This window comes from Emys orbicularis, chromosome 11, assembly GCF_028017835.1.
Source record: "Emys orbicularis isolate rEmyOrb1 chromosome 11, rEmyOrb1.hap1, whole genome shotgun sequence".
NCBI lineage: Eukaryota > Metazoa > Chordata > Testudines > Emydidae > Emys > Emys orbicularis.
The window spans coordinates 6,494,092-6,510,986 of record NC_088693.1 but is presented as its reverse complement, the minus strand read 5'-3'; the positions used below and the strand labels follow the sequence as shown (position 1 = coordinate 6,510,986).

General features: G+C 41.3%; 1 protein-coding gene across 1 annotated transcript in view; it reads left to right on the top strand.

Moving 5' to 3' along the window:
- The window catches only part of CNTNAP5 (contactin associated protein family member 5), a 433,878-nt gene that overhangs the window by 296,985 nt on the left and 119,998 nt on the right, over positions 1-16,895 (top strand). The window lies entirely within an intron of this gene.

Below are 16,895 nucleotides of genomic sequence, written 5' to 3'. Positions count from 1 at the left end.
GTGTTGAGAGATCCTAGAATACCTTTGAGGATGTGAGGATAACTACAGCCTCAGTTGTTGCATATATTTTTGTAGGATTTATATATTCATTGATAATTGTAACCTTAACTATTGCCTTAATTAAACTTGTAGTAGTACAGATAAGACTTTGTACTTGTGATTGTGTCTGCGGTCACTATCCTCGGTCTTCGTGTGTTCCTGGAGTCTCCAAATTTGAGAAAAGCACCAGAGGTGATTTTCATGTTTTTGAGCTTGAAACTGTAGCAACAGGAGCTGAATCCTTGGTAGTTTAATACAAAATTACTAAAGTAAATTTAAATTTTAAAAGGCTATAAATAGCACATAGGCATTCATCCAGATGGGACCCCATAGTACTAGACATTGTGCATACACAGAGGGAGCAATAATTCCTGCTCCAAAGAATTTACAATCTATGTCACCAAGGCAAACGAGAGAGAGAGAGAGAGAGAGAGAGAGAGAGTCTCTGTTTTCTTTGAAAACACTTGATTTTTTTGTGGAAAGCCAGAAATCTCTTAATGTAATAATTTTCTTTCTCTTAATGTTTGAAATATTTGGTTGCTGAAAATTGTAAAACTTTTGGGTTTTGGTTTTCCAAAAAAAGGTTAATTTTTTTGATGGGGAAATAAAACCATTTTCCAGCCAGCTCTATCATTCTCCCCATTTTACAGATAGGAGACTGAAGCACAGAGAGAAAATGACTTGTTTATAGTCACCAAAGGAGAGTGAGACAGAGCTGGGAATTGACCCCGGATTAGCCAATCTAGTTACCTAACCAGAAAACTATACTCCCTCTCTGTGCAGCTAGTTGTTTGTTGTTGTTGTTAGTGTAGTTCTGAGAATAGGTGTACAACTCATGCCCCAAAGAGTTAGTTGGGGAGATTTAGGGGTGACATGAAGCAATGCAAAATCCAGATAAGGAATAACGTGTTGCTTGTATTCGTAGTAGTGTTATGAACTAATTATTTTGCATTGCAGTGGATATTACATTTTGAAGCGGGGATTTCAGTGAGGAGAGGCAAATCATCTGAGATGAACTCTGCCATGAGGCTTTGAGAGCAGAATTTATCCTAAGTATGTAGCTAACAATCAGTAACAACTACAACTAAATGCATTTATTCCTATTAGATCAGATAGGGAAAATGGTCTTAGTCAGTTATTAACTGGGACTGAATTACAAGTGCTTTTCCAAATGATGGTGTCTAATTTGTTTAAAACAGCCAGTTGGTGTGGGATCTAGACATGGAAAGGTACCAATGTGTTATTAGTTAATATACATGATTATCTATCTAATCTTAGTTATTTCTATGCAGCGTATCACCTTGGTAGTCAGGCACTGAACAAAAATTCTGAAGAAAGCATAGTGTGTGTGTCTGGCTGTGTGCATCTGAGAAAGAATACAGAATATATGTTCTATTTTCAACATGGCAAGAAGTTAACGGCGGGGTGTCTCACAATGCCTTGTGTAACCATTGTTGTTCATTATATTAATTAATGATCTGGAAAAATGGCTGAACAGTGAGGTGGCAAATTGCAGATGACAAACTATTATTTAGGTTAGTCAAGAACAGAGAAGACCCCGGGGTACTTTATAAGGGCCTCATCTTGAAGGTTGTGTTTATTTCTAGTTACTGTCAAAAAAAAGACATTGCTGGAATAGGAGGTATTCAGGGACAAACTTCACGAGTCACAGAAAGACTTCTATGCAAAGAAAGGCTGGAAAGACTGGGAATGTTGGGTTTAGACAGGTGATGTATAAGAGGGGGCATATAGAAATCAGTGATGTAGGGGAGGTAAATCAGGTGCTTCCATCTGCACTTTCACATAATTCAAAGCCAAAGAGACATTTAATGACACTGAAAGGCCACACACTAAATACTGGTAAAAGAGGAAATACTTTCATCCAGCACATAATTAACCCATGGAACTCATTGCCCTGAATATCATTAAGCTTAAAGCAGAGCAGGATTTAAAGAGAATTTCAACATGTATGATGGGTAATGAGAACATCTACAGTTGAATTAGAGAGAGAGAGTGTGTGTGTGTGTTTGTGTGTGTGTGTGTGAGAGAGAGAGAGAGAGATGTCCCCTGTAGGCAGGTCATTCAGTAATTGTCTATTATTAAATTCTCTTGCACTGGTCTGAACTGGTGTAGCATTGGTTATGGTCCTCTGAATCTTGCTCTCTTTCTCTTCCTGCTTGAAGTCTATTGATCTGTCTTGTGTATTTCCTCCAGCACTAAGTCTATAGCCATGCAACCCACAGCTATGTACTTTTATTGCTACTCTATAATGGAGAGCGTTTAAAATGACCTCTTCACACCTCCTAGGGAATACATTTTAACCTCAGTATCTGAAGGATTTAGTGATGATGAACAGCGTGATACCCCTCCTCTATTTCTTTAATTCTGCAGTTTTGTTGTACACAGACCCTGGGCCATTAAACAACACATAGAAGTTGATATGACAAGATCAATGCTTAATTTTATCTCATTCGGTTATTTATCTATTATTGAAATCCTTTTTTATGGCGGTCCAGAGCAAGGGAAGATGACAGTCCTCTTCTTTGGCTCTTGCTGCTAGTCTGAAATTTGTTTGGGAAACTCCCATAAAGGAACCTTGTGTCAGAGAATAAGAAATGTTCCCTATCTGTGGCTGAACATTCCTCTTTTTGTGCATTAAAATCTGAACTTGAAGAGCCAAGGAAAATTTTCATTTTCCATCTTTCAGAATACTGCATAGAAATCGTATTTAAGCTACAGTCGTAAGCAGGGATTGTAAAAGTTGCTGCAGGAAATGGACAATCGGACATCTAAACTGTCAAAGTGACCTTTCGATTTATAAAATCATTCCTAATCTTCCCCCCCCCCCCCATAATTCCTGCAATGCTCAACACTTTTATTACATTTTGAACCAACTTGTTTACCTGCACCCTCCCGCCCCGTATGGTATATATCCAATTACATGCAGAAAATAAGGCCTCAGTCTATCAAAGCACTTAAGCACATCCATAACTTTAGTAGTCACATACTGCTCCCATTGATTTTATCACCTGTATCTACCTCATTGTGTTAGACCCACAATGGCGGCATATAATACTTTAAATACTTTTTATTGATAACAAAATAAACCTTACTTACTTTAAATTTACACCCCAAACGTACTATACCAGAGTCCAAAGGTGGGAATGGTTCCGATGACCAGTCGAGATTTCAGGCCAGTCAAGATGCAGTGAGCCAGCGAAAACCACATTGATATTTACACGGGATTTTGGATTAATAAACTACTCCGATTTGCAGAAATCATAGGCAACCATTTATAGTTCATTCTGTTGCATCATCGGTTCTTTGCCTTTGTTTACTAGGCCTTCTACCCACACAATTCCAAAGAGACAATCCTGGGTGAGCCGCCATGATCATAGGTGTGCCATTTTCTCCAATTTTCATACAATTTTAGAATTTTATACAACCCAGCTGGTGTCGTTTCCTTATCTGATGATTTTCTGTATTTTTCTTGGAACAGAAGATTGTTTTTGCACAAACAGTTTTAATAGTCCTTGACCTTAAGTTCTTGCTTCAGTTGCTAACTTGCAACCTATGTATTCATGTTAAGCATGCATAATTCATACCAGGCCTTAATAACTTATCATGTATTACATGGATATATGACTCACAATATATATTGATATAAATAGATATATCCCAACAGTCCCCCTTCTTGATACATGATTAATGCCATTAATTATTGTATCACTTTATAATTTTGCAAGCAATTTAATTTTATATATTACTTGCTTCAAAACTTTTTGTTGTTGTTTTTTTATTTGGCAGTATAAACATAGCATAATAAAGTTTAACAAAATTATTAATACAAATAATATGACAATAGGATGTAGCATTACATTTAGAAGAGCTGTGACACGGGGAGACCATTTTTAAAAAACATTATACCAATGAGAAATTGCCAATTTAAAAAAATAATAATAATATTTGACCATTATGGATTAAAATGTTTATTTTTTAGCTGTGCAGACTTAGATACATATTTTGCATATTGCCTGATTTTTTTTTTTTGCTTTTATTAATTATTTTTATTTTTATTCATGTTTTTTTTTTTAATTAAAGGACCAGTTTACATTTTTTGTTTTTTTAACAACTTTTTTTTTAGTAGAGGACCTTGATAAATAATTGTATTAATAATGACCTTTGTTACATTACAGTTACATGAGTTAATTGGGTCTTTTTTGTTATACTTTTTAAAAATGCATGGTGTTTAGTGGTTACCACACAGATACACCCATTGCCTAAATTAAACACTTTTGTGCCATTCGAGTCTAAATATTGCATGGTACATTGTTCGCTTGAAAGGTTTAAATGACATCCCGTTAGGGACCAAGTTAGTGGTGGGTACACCCATTTGCTTTGTCCCCACTCTTCACAATGTTTTGTTAATTTCACTAATTTATAATTAATTTAAATACTATTTAAATAGAGACTGGACACTATATAATCATTTAAATACTATTTAAATAGAGACTGGACCTTAGAAGTCAAGGGCAAAACTCCCATTCAATCCCAAGCCTCTTTATCTAGCTTTGGGATTTTTGAGTACAGGTCCACTCGGGACCTGCAGTACATACTTGAGCAGCTAACCTGTGTTGCTCTGGCTTTGCTGATATTTTTAGCACTCCAGCTCGATGAAAGCTAGCTTGGGAATGCCTACCTGTGCTGCAATCACACCTGCTGATTGCAGTGTAGACATAGCCTAAGAGTTTGATCTAATTCACATTGATGTCAATGGGCAACACTATAAGCCCAAAGTGCTTGGTGTTTATTTAGTACCTTTCATAGTCAAGGCATTGTAAAGAGATTTGCAACATCTCTCTGACACCTGACATTTTCCAGGGTGCTCCAGATTTTGACAATTTTTAAACTTTTATTTTGGATTCTAGTTAAATACTCCAGAATTTTATTGAAAGGAAAATGCTTAAACATTTGTACTAGTTTTTATATCAAAGTTTTTGAGCTGTCAACAGCCATCTTGCAATTTCTAGCTAGCGCAGAGATACAACCAGCTCTGCGCTTGCATGATTCCATGCATGCTTAATATACTAAATTAGCCTCACATTTTTAAGATATTAAAGTGTTCCTGTGTTTGGCATTGCAACACTTAACTGATTTAGGAGCCTCATTTTCATTCAGGAGCTAAAGTCCCATTGACGGTCAATGGTATTTACATGGGATTACCACAGGAAACGTCCTGGTGGACACTCACCAAGAAATAGGCTGGAAAGATGATGGTGTGCCACCTCTGTGTCTCAGAATGGCATTTCTATAATAATAAGTTTATGCACAGTTGTGCAAGAAACCTCCCTCCCCCTGCATTGGCCCAAGGAGCAGAGTCACCACATTGGGAAGGGCAATCTATACCAAACTAGTGGGTGCAAATTCCTGGTGCCTGCTGGCCAACTCAGGGAGAGATTAAGCCTCTTCAGTGTGGTGTAGGTCATTGCATCCCCTAACAGAGTAGGGCCCCAGGTATTATATTGTCAGTATCATCAGGGAGTACGGTCAGCCCAAGGCCTGGTGGTGGGATTGAAACTCACTCAGAATTGTTTCCATGCAGATGCATTGAGGAGTTTAAACGCTGGGTTGAAGTGTCACCAAATGGATGAGAAAGTAGGAGGAGGCTGAGAATGGAGAGAGAGCTTCACAAGCGCACATATTTTGGGAGCCAGCAGGGAAAGCTAGAAAAATAACATGTCGGTTAAGTGGTGGCTTTGACATTTATATTTTAAAGTTTAATGAATTGGGGCTGTTAACCCTTTAAGAAACTGCCTTTTTATGTCCATTGGGGAATATATTTACTTGCTTAACTGCTGCCACAGCTAAAAGCAATGCACTATGGGAGGGCCAGAGCGTCTTCTCAGGTGGGCACATGTTGCTCTTGTAGTGGTACGGGCAGCTTTAAGGACAAGATTTGGCATTCTGTATAGGGCACCACAAAACAAATACATCCTATGAGCTCTCTGAGCAATTTTTCTCTTGCTCGTGTAGCATTTACCATATGTTTGGCTTGTTGGCAATTTAATCAGTCTGAATAATCTTGTTTTGTGACAAACCTCCTAAACCACGGAAGAGTGATTTGGTTCCATGGGTGAAATGTGGGCTACAGAGAGATTTCCAGATGAAGAATAAAAATGTGACTTAAACAATACAGAACTCATTGAAAAACAGTTTTCCAGCTGCTCTAATTTCTCCTCCTCCCCCCCCCCCCCCCAATTTAATGCGTGTGCCATCAAAGGCTACAGGGAGGATTCCAGCAGGATGCTGGAGGTATTGGTGAAGCTAGACTGAGGGTCTGAAATGTGCTGTAAGTGCTCAAGTCCTGTGCTGTAAAACCATCTCCCAGGACTGACTACAGACACCATAATATCCTAGTAAATTGGACCATTAAATAAAACTGCTAAGTCATAAAGCTGTAGCATTACCCTGAAATTAAAGCATTGTCACTTTTGCATTTTGGAACGAACTAACAAGCCTTTAGGAAATCTGCTTTCAGAGACTGAATTTAAATCTTCTGGGTTCTTCGGTGGGATTTTGGCTGCCATCTAGAAGTGCTTTTGCTGCCCTTTAGCTACAGCATTTGAGCCTGATTTGAAATTTGACCAAGGGAGTAATAAATAAATCTCAGGTTTCAGAGTAGCAGCCGTGTTAGTCTGTATCCTCAAAAATAACAGGAGTACTTGTGGCACCTTAGAGACTAACAAATTTGTTAGTCTCTAAGGTGCCACAAGTACTCCTGTTATCTCTAAGGTGCCACAAGTACTCCTGTTATTTTTGAGGATACAGACTAACACGGCTGCTACTCTGAAACCTGTCATTATGCAAGGCACTGCATTTAGCCGTATGGAGTGGAAATCCATCAACTTTATGAATTTGTTAGTCTCTAAGGTGCCACAAGTACTCCTGTTATTTTTGATAAATAAATCTGAGAGCATGGGCGGGGGGAGGGTGAAACAGCAACCCTTGCTTAAAAATCTGCTTTCTCATTCTCTTTGTAAACTCACAACAGCCGAGGGAGAGCTTATTAATTAAAGTCAATGTAGAAAAAATACAATAAGGACATTAAAGTGATAATGATCTTCTGTGGGGGTTTTTTAAATAGAGAATTTACTTACCTTAAGGAGCACATAGATGATGGGTGGTAGAAACAGTGGTACTCTGCTTAGTCTGTACTCACAATCACTCAATAATTGAATGTTTCTCATAAAAAAGAAGAAGAAAACCTACAAAGAAATTAACTCTAGTCTCAGGATTAATGGCCACCTTTTCAAAAGGCTGAGGCCTGGGTCTCTGCAGAGCTGTGCAACCAGGAAGCTACAGGTGCAGATAGCTACTTTCACTGCTGAATACCTGTTTGTATGTGGAGTTGCTTCAAATGCGAGTGCAGATGGTATGTGTAAATACAGATACACATTTTTGCATTTCTATCTAGGACCTCTGTCTTTGAAAATGTGGCTCTTAAAAGTCATCAATAGGCTTCAGAATGAACATCAATTGAAATTGGTCAAGGTAATTCACACCACTCCCATAGCTTTTGTTATAGGCAGGCAGTACTTTATCAGGGCATGTTTGCAAATGTATACCCATGCAGGATAGCACCCTTTAAAAAAAAAAAAAAAAAAAAAAAGCTTATTGTGCAAAAGTGAACAGAGACACTGAAGAAGCGTTAGAGTAGCAAGTGTTAGAATAGCATAATCCACTCTGTCCTCTACTGCAGGATGTGAAATGAGAGGGAGGAGAACATGAGACAGCATGAAACCTGCTCTGTTGTAAGTGACGTATTCAGTGTTCCTTGTAACCTGGATGGGTCATTCAGTTTGTTGCTTGGACACTTTGGAATGGTGACTAGGATAAGCAGTGAACTCTTAACCGAAAATATCTGTTTGCCAGGTCTAACAGTTTGAGTAAGACACCAACCATTCATGTCCATCAATGTCTCCTGTAATTTTCTCCAACTTTATTCACAGACATCAGTCATCACCACACTTCCCCCGATCACTCAAGTACTTTAATAGATTATTTTAATTATGTTTTAATATATGCATTTTCTGCCAGTGAAAGAATCTCTGTTGATAACTCCGGATGATGAAGTCCTGTATAACCTAGTGGTGTCTTGTCTGACTATATTCTAGTATTTGCTAATTCCTCCAAAGACTCTGAATGTTTTGAACATATCAAAAGTTATTTGATATTTAATTGCTTCTGGCACTGCTAGGATCACCTTCACCATCAATGGGGGACTTTTAGACTCAGTGAGACGGATGCCAGCAATTATAACAGCAACAGTGAAGTTCGTTGAGAAAAGGTACCAGGTACCCCATCATGGTTTGACTACTTTTATATGAAACCTAACTCTGAATTCCTAGTGTCTCCATTGTAAAAGAGAAATTGTGTTCAGCCAACGACACACCAATGGACAAGGACCCCAGATAGTCAGAACTGTTTGAGAGAAACCCATGCTCATCTGCATCACTCTGACTGTGAGTGGCCAACTGCTGACACAGTTGTCTAAATAGACTTTCTAACATGAGACAGACTAACATCCTTTGTTAATAAACTCCCCCATGAGAGCAGAGAGGAGCTCAGAAGTATCTTAAAAGAAGGCCAGCTCGTGGCAAAACCAGCCTTGCAAGAGGCAATGAATACATTGGACATCACTGCCAGGTCTATGGCCACTGTATTGACCATGCAACGAGCATCATAGCTCAAAGCTTTGGGCATCCCTTCTGAAGTACAAACCACGATTGAGGACTTGCTTTCACAGGCTAGGAACTGTTCAGCAAGAGAACTCACAGTACCCTACACTTGCTGAAAGATTCCAAAGCAACTATACTATAGGAATTTATGCCCCTCCAACCTACTATAAATTATACCTTCCTCAACCACAACATCAGCAAAAACAGCATATGCCATCTTTCCACAGACAACTTGCATACCAGGCCAAGAAACTGCTGAGGTATGGCACAGGACAACAAGCTTTCTCAACCTCAGTGGTGCACAGTGCTCCTTCAACATGTCAGATTTGATGAGATACTCAAGTTGCACCACAGGTAGTCTGCGAACTGCATCCTTCAGAAGCCCCCTCACCCTATTCCATTGGGCATGGTTGAAGATTAAGGCTGGACATTTTCACCTGCAGCTATACCATCCCATCCTTTCTCTGCTCCCTACTCACCCCCTTCCCCAACTCTCTTCAGGAGCCCTTCTCACAAAATCCTATTGCAAACAGAAGGAGCTTCATTGTTCCTTCTTGGAGCGATAGAGGCGGTTACCCATGAATACAAGGGAAAGGGCTTCTACTCCCATATTTCCTTTTTCTGAAGAAGACAAGGAGTCTTTGTCCTATCCTAGATCTGAGAATACTCAACAAATACATATGCCATCTCAGGTTCAGGATAGTAAACCTTGCTCCCCATCATTACATTGCTCCAAGCTCAAGACTGGTTTGTGGGTCTGGATTTAGAGTATGTGAATTTCCATATAGCTAGCCAACAGGAAGTCTCTAAGATTCACAGTGGGGCCCAACCCACATCAATACAGGCTTTTGCCCTTAGATTCTGCATGGCACCGAGCGTCTTCAACAAGTGCCTGGCAGTAGTGGTGGTACACGTAAGGAAACAGGGAATTCATGTCTGCTCATGCCTGGATGACTGACTGATCAGGAGCCGGTCCCAGGAAGACCAGAGTAGCCCTAGAATATATCCTTTCCCTGTTCTCTTCGCAGATCTAGTGGAGAGAACTTGTCTCTCACACCATTTCAGATGGGGATGTGTGCAACTATGTGATACCACCTGCCAGACTTTGCCTGTATTCTCTACAACACTGACTGAGGACTGTCTACTCCCCATCCAGACATATGAATAAATGGATCACTGTCCCACCTCTAGTCCTGTGAGAGCTCACGTGGTGGCTGGTCACCCTGAATATGAGGAAAGGGGTGTCCTTTTGAGCCCCTCCCCGATGATGATGCTTATTAAAAACTCAGGGACAGGTTGGGGTGCCCACCTGAACCATCTCCAGATGCAGGGTGCCTGAAGTTACACATAAGCATCCTGGAACAGAGTGTCACCAGGATGGTCTATATAGCATCTGTGAATCTCCACAGTGCAAATCCTGATCAATGACATGTCAAAGATGCACAGTCTCAACAGACATGAAGGCACTTGATCATCCTCCCCATTGTCTACACAATGGGCTGTTGAGCTTTGGGAGTGGTGTCACTGATGTTAGGGGAACCCACAGGTTCTACACCTTCCAAGGGTCCACAATGACCTCGCACAGCATTTCTCAAACTGGGCTCCATGGACCCCTGGGGGTCCACATGGGTACTCCAGGGGGTCCGCGGGCCATGCTGATCAACAACTCCCCCCCCTCCCCGCAGTGCATCCTGCATGCTGGGGAACACGGGGCGGAAAGAGGCAGGGAAGAGGAGGGGCAGGGGTGGAGCAGAGGCAGGAAGAGGTGGAATGCGGTGAACCTTGGGGGGAAGTGGTGGAGTGGGGGTAGGGCCTGGGTCTGAGTGGGTGTTGGGGTTTGGGGGTCCGCGACAAAATTTTAAATCAAAATGGGGATCCTCAGGTTATTAAAGTTTGAGAACCGCTGACCTAGCAGATTTTTCGAGCAGAAATGTGGTAACCAACCACAAGTGATCACTGTGGAAATCCCTCATAGACCCAATATTTCACCAATGGGGGACCCAACTGGCATTTAGCTCTCTCAAGGTCCTTCTGGCCTCAATATCAGTGTATCATGCCTCAATTCAGTCACATTGTCTTTTTACACCGTGTAGTGTCAAGATTAATTAAGGCTCATCTTCACACCTCCCCCCCAACACAGTTAGAGACCTGATTTCCATGTGGGATCTTAATGTTGTCTTCTTGTGACTTATAGAGTCTTCTTTTGAACCTCCATTGCACTGTTCTTGGAACCATCTTACCATCAAGATGGTCTTCTATAAGTTTCCATCACATCAGCATGGAGAGTCAGTGTGAGCCACGTACATGTCGTTTCACAGACAAGATGGTGGTGAAACTACACCTCATGTTTATCTCTACGGTGGTCTCAGAATTCCAGCTGAAACACTCAATTTTCCTGTCAGTCTTCTTCCCGAAGCTACAGTCATATCTGGAAGAGAAGAATCTTTATACTCTGGAAATAAACAGAGCCCTGCTTTCCTGCCTCAACAGACTAAGTCTTTCTGACTCTCTCCCCATCTCTTTATGGTCCTATCCGGTGCATCAGAAGGCCAAGCAATTTCATCCCAAAGACTCTTACGTTGGATCAGGCAAAGTATTTCCACCTGCTGCTAGCTGGCTAGTGAGCCGCTCCCTCTGAACATCAAGGCACGTTCCACTCAAGCATATTCAAAATCTTCACCCTGCTTCAGAAACGTGCCCATCATTGAGTTCAGCAGGACAACCACATAGAGCAACCCGCTGACTTTCAATAAACATTATGCACTCAACATGGTGGCCACAGCAGGCGTCAAATTCAGAAGAGCAGTGCTGCAATCTCTCTGATTGATATGGCCAAGACTCCCCACACTCAATGCCCAAACTGCAACATTCTCGAAGAAGAAAGAACTGTCATTTGCCCTACAATATAATTATGGTTCTTCCAGATGTCGCAGTCATGGCTTCTCTGCCCTCTATGCTGTTCAATGGTAGCACAAGGAGGCACCGGCCACAAAAAGAATCTGGTCTTTTTCTTCATGTTGTGAAGAGCAAAATTAAATCTCTTCTATTGGTGTATGCAGTGGTGTTATAGTTATAATAATTTCAGGATATTGGAGCGACAAGGTGGGTGAGGCAGGGCCGGCACAACCCATTAGGCGACCTAGGCGGTCTCCTAGGGCGCTAACATTTTGGGGGCGGCGACTGCGGCAGCCGGATCTTCGGCCACCCCGGTTGTTGGCGGTATTTCGGGGGCGGGACCTTCCGCCGCCTAGGGCGGCAAAAAAGCTGGCAGCGCTCCTAGGGTGAGGTAATATCTCTTGTTGGACCAACTTCTGTTGATGAAAGAGACAAACTTTCAAGCTACCCAGAGCTCTTTTTCAGATCTCTTCGGTTAGCTGTGACACTCTGCAAACTTTTCCCAAACCTAAAGAAGAGCTCTGTGTATACCTCGAAAGCTTGCGTCTTTCACCAACAGAAGTTGGTCCAATAAAAAATATTACCTCACCAACCTTGTTTCTCCAATATTCTGGGACCTACAATGCTACAACAACACTGCAAACTGGATTAATTGGCATACAGCTGTAGTATGTTGGGACACCTTTGCTCTCTGTAGGCTTCCATGTAGGATCTGACTTTTTAAAGCCTTTTCTACTGCCTCTTTTCCCTGTATTTGTAAAAGCAAGAGCAAAAATAGAGAGAGAAAATTGAGACTATATAAAACCTAGGCTGTGGTCTGCCTCAAGTGGTTGGTCACCAATTCATAAAATATACAGTGTATGAGCAAGAGAAGGAAATGTAGCTGTTGGGGTTGGGGTGAAGAAAGTGGTGATTTGCTCCCATTCATATATAAAGTTGCTGCTTGGTGAGCTTGTTCTGTTATCAGTGTAATGTGCTGAGGCTGTGTATTTTATGAGTAGCATTAGTGATATATAGGGTAACAAATATCTGTATCTCAAATAGACAGGGTGGGTGAGGTAATATCTTTTATTGGCCTGAGGTCTGTTGAAGTTCATCCAATAAAAGATATTTCCTCATCCACCTTTTCTCTCTAACATCCTGGGACCAACTGACCTACACCATTGCAAACAATGGAATATATCTCAAAGAGCAGAAATCAACAAGGATCTTTGAAGTGGTTTGACTCCCCGTTGGTAAAGTACTGAGCATAGGAGAAGGTGCATCAATGGATTAAAAAAATTCTTAAAAGTTAGTATAAATTTCTCTGTATCCCCATCTCCTTCCTGCCTCCTCTCCCACCTCTTCACTTCAACCTCTCTAAAATACAGTTATGTCAGAGACCGACAGCAAACCCACGTGCTTTTTCCACTCAAAGCCGGTGACAGAAAACCTGTAGTAAACGTGCCATCTCCACAGGCTCCAGTGGGGAGAAGAGAAGGCATGTTGCATTAAAGTTCAGATCTCTGGGGAATAGCTCAGAACAGCTGTAATAACAATCTCAATGAGAATTAATGAGCAATCACAGAGGAAGATGAGAAGGTTCTGTCAGGTCATCAGTGCAATCCACCTGTCAGTGCAGGTTTGTTCCCTACGCTACATTTGCTAGTGCTTTGTCGAGACCCATTTTAAATGTTTCAGTTGATAGGATTTCCAACACACCTCTGGGGAGGCTGTTTCATAGTTCTAACACCTCTCATCTTTTAAGGAAGTTTTTCCTAAACTTTTAATTTAATTCTGTTAACGCTTGATCTTGTGTATGGTTATATCAGTTACCCACACAATGTACTTCTACATGTACTAACACAAAGCTCTGAAAGCCAAGTATGGTTAGCCAATTAGTGCACTTTATTGCACTTCTTGAAGGGCGGTATTGCCACTACAGTGCACGTTGGTTTTATTACTATTATGTAGCAATTGACTAATGTTTCCATTCCATCTACGTCTTCATCAGCCGGTTAATTCTCTACTGTTCTGTTGGCTCTACAATGCAGTGCGGTGGGAATGGTTATTGCATTTAGAGTGGGATTTTCAAATTAAAGCTGGATGGGGAATGGTTTTCCCATTCCATGAATGTTTCTGAGAGTTTAGAATTTTTCCCCATTCCATTTTAGAATGAAACTGAGACCATTCAAAGTTTTTCAGTGAAAAATGAGAGATTGAAAGAGATTTCCTGCTTCCCTCCAAGAGTAGCCTGGTAGTTAGGGCATCCACCTAGGATGTAGGAGATTTGGATTCAAATCTTTGTTCTCTCTGAGTACCCTACTGACAAGGCTATTGGCTATTCTGGGGTTTCTCTCTCTCTCTCTCTCCCTCCCCCCCCCTTTATCCCTTGCCCTCACCTTGAAATTCCTGGATCTGGGAAACCTTTCTCAAAGCAAGTTTTGTCTAACCCAGGACATCCCTGGAAAGAGTTTGAGTTTTGTTGACTTGACATTTTCCAGCAAAAAATCATTTTGTTGAAAAATCCCCAACTGGCTCTACTTCGTAGACGCTCGGTGTTTGCACATCTGTGTCCCCAGTGAAGTCAGCGGTAAAACTCCCATGGACTTCAATGGCAGCAGAGTTAGTGCTGAGAGCTTTTGAAAATCCCTCCCATGTGGTGTTAATTTTGGGGAATGTGGAAGAAAAACCAAGGGACTCTGGCTGACGTGGATTACTGCTTTGAGATGCACAACAGGCATGGGATGAGGTCTTAGGGCAATGTGTTGCATGCCTTACTTGCAAGCATTAGGGGTGAGTTCTGTAAAGCACTTGAATGTGTAGTGATTTTTCCATCTCTCTCTCTCTCTCTCTCCATCTTCATAGAACTGATCACAACATTCTGAAAGGATGCACAAATTACTGATCACAAACTCTTAGACTTTCAGGGCTTGAAGGTCTTGCTATAAGGCATTGGAACTGTATTTTCGTCTAGACTTGAAATCAGTTCTTGGCGTTGACCTTCTGTTAGGGAGCAGGATATGGAGGTAATGCCTAATGGTCTGAGCTGGAGTCAGTAGCCAGAACGAAGGGTCACAGCTGGAATCAGGAATCAGGAGTCTGAGCCCTGGGTCAGAACTGGAGTCAGAGGTCAGAGCCAAAGTCAGAAATCAGAGCCTAGGGTCAGAACCAAGTTACCTGGAGTGCAGTGAGGCTGGGAAAAAGGAAAGGCAGGACTGGAGCAAGGCTGGGAAGAAGCAGACACAGGAGTTCTCACAGTCATGGATGAATGCTTTCAGCAGTGAGTGTGCTGCTCCTGTTGATCTTAAGAGCAAGTGTGCTACTCCCCTGAGTCAATCGGGTGGCTTGGCCAATCAGGCAGCTCAAATGGGACCCACCTGCACTTGTAAACTGCCCGGGTGTTAATCTAGTGGATGAGCAGGCTTGCTGTAGGTAAACTCCTGACACTTTCTGTGCCACCTCATTGTCACTAGATATCAATGACTGTCTGGCATCCAAGTAGCTCCATGCAGATAATAATCAGGCATAAAGGGGAAAAAAAGCATCCATACACTTACTAGAACTCTACCTAATCCACCAATTTAGTGGAATTTATAGCGCCCCCAATCACCAGAGCATCTAGTGGCCACAAGTTGTTGGATTTCATGCACAAATTACTAGTTGTAAATGTACAGCCCGTGTGATGCAGGAAATCAGACTAGATCATCATTTAGTTGGGAATTGGTTCTGCTTTGAGCAGGGGGTTGGACTAGATGACCTCCTGAGGTCTCTTCCAACCCTGATATTCTATGATTCTATGATGATCTTAGTGGAGCTTCTGGCCTTAGAATTCTATGAATCTTGGAAAGTATATAGTGTAGAGCTGGAAGGAGCCTGGAGAGGTCATCTAATCCAGCACTGTGGTAGGACCAAGTAAACATAGACCCTCCTTGGCAGGTGTTTGACTAACCTGTTCTTAAAAACAGCCAATCATGGGAATGCCACAAACTCACTTAGAAGCCTATTCCAGTTCCTAACTATCCTTATAGCTAGAATGGCTTTTTTCCCCTAATGTCTAACCTAAATCTGTCTTGCTTCAGATTAAGCACGTTGCTTTTTGTCATACCTTCAGTGGACATGGAGAACAATTGATCAGTCCTCTTTATAACAGCCCTTAACTTATTTGACTTCTCTTCTCCAGTGTAAATGTGCCCAGTTTTTTCACCTTTGCTCATAGGTCAGGTTTTCTAAACCTTTTATCATTTTTATTGCTCTCCTCTGGACTCTCTCCAATTTGTCCTCCTCTTTCTTTAAGGGTGGCACCCAAAACTTGACACCAATACTCCAGCTGAGGCCTCACCAGTGCTGAGTAGAGTGGGACAATGACTTCCCTTGTCTTACACTTCTGTTAATGCACCCAGAATGATGATCACTTTTTTTCATAACTGCATCACATTGTTGGCGTATAGTCAGTTTGTGATCCACTATAACGCCCCAGATCCTTTACAGTAGTTGTCCCACGTAGCCAGTTATTCTCCCCTTGTGTAGATCATTCCCATGTTGGTTAAGATCATCTTATAAAACACCAGATTCACCACCCTCCTAGGGTTTTCTGCTTTTGTGGGATTTTTTTTAAGTCTTCATTCTCTCCCTCATTTTCTTTACAACCATCTCCTCTCCTCTCTCTCTTGCTATGCACATACTTCTGCAAATAATTGGATTCCATGCCAGAGTGAAAACTTGCAATGTTTACAAAGGATTAAAACTGGCCTTTTTTATTTATTTATTTATTTATTTATTTATTTATTTATTTATTTATTTACAGTTTACCTTATTAGAACATATAGATGAGCAGGGTCATTCTCCCTACTTAATAAAAAAAAGGAATCAACTGCATATGTGTATTAGTGTAATGCTAGTGCAAGTATCGGGCCAAATCCGGCAAACATTTATTGAAGAGTTAGTGTTTATTACCATCAACAGTCCCATTCACCTGAATGAGACTGCAAGCACTCCTCCCAGTAGTAAATGTTTGAAGGGTTAGGTCCATAGATTGCATTTATTTAAGGCCAGATTCTGTTTTCTTTACACTGAGAAATACCTTGCTCTGCAGGTAGCCCCACTGAAGAAAATGGGATGACTCACAGAGGCCCTGATTGAGAAAAGCACTTAAGTACATGCTTACCTTTAGGTATGTGGTTAAGTGCTGTCCTTAATTAGGGTTGCAGTAAATGGGAGAAATCGGAGTTTTGAAGAGTAATG